The 301-nt window shown below is 32.6% G+C and overlaps 1 protein-coding gene across 1 annotated transcript in view; it reads right to left on the bottom strand.

The window, feature by feature from the left end:
- The window catches only part of ZNF449 (zinc finger protein 449), a 13,219-nt gene that overhangs the window by 9,443 nt on the left and 3,475 nt on the right, over window positions 1-301 (bottom strand). The gene's annotated exons all lie outside the window — the stretch shown is intronic.

A 301-nucleotide genomic window follows, 5' to 3' on the forward strand; every position in this document is an offset into this window, starting at 1 on the left:
TAATTACACTAAAAATTCAATTTCTCATTCATACTAGCCACATTTCAAGTGCTCAAGTGACATCTCTGTGTGGTACATATATGCAATGGAATATTACTTAGCCATAAAAAGGATGAAATATTGCCATTTGCAGCAATATGTATGGATTCGCGGATTGTCATACTGAGTGAAGTAAGTCAGACACAGAAAGACAAATATCATATGATATCAAATGTGCGGAATCTTAAAAAATGATACAAATGACTTATCAACAAAACAAAAAGTTACAGATGTAGAAAGTAAACTTATGGTTATGAGGGGG

The sequence above is a fragment of the Bison bison genome, unplaced genomic scaffold, assembly GCF_000754665.1.
Source record: "Bison bison bison isolate TAMUID 2011002044 unplaced genomic scaffold, Bison_UMD1.0 scf7180017858502, whole genome shotgun sequence".
Classification (NCBI taxonomy): domain Eukaryota; kingdom Metazoa; phylum Chordata; class Mammalia; order Artiodactyla; family Bovidae; genus Bison; species Bison bison.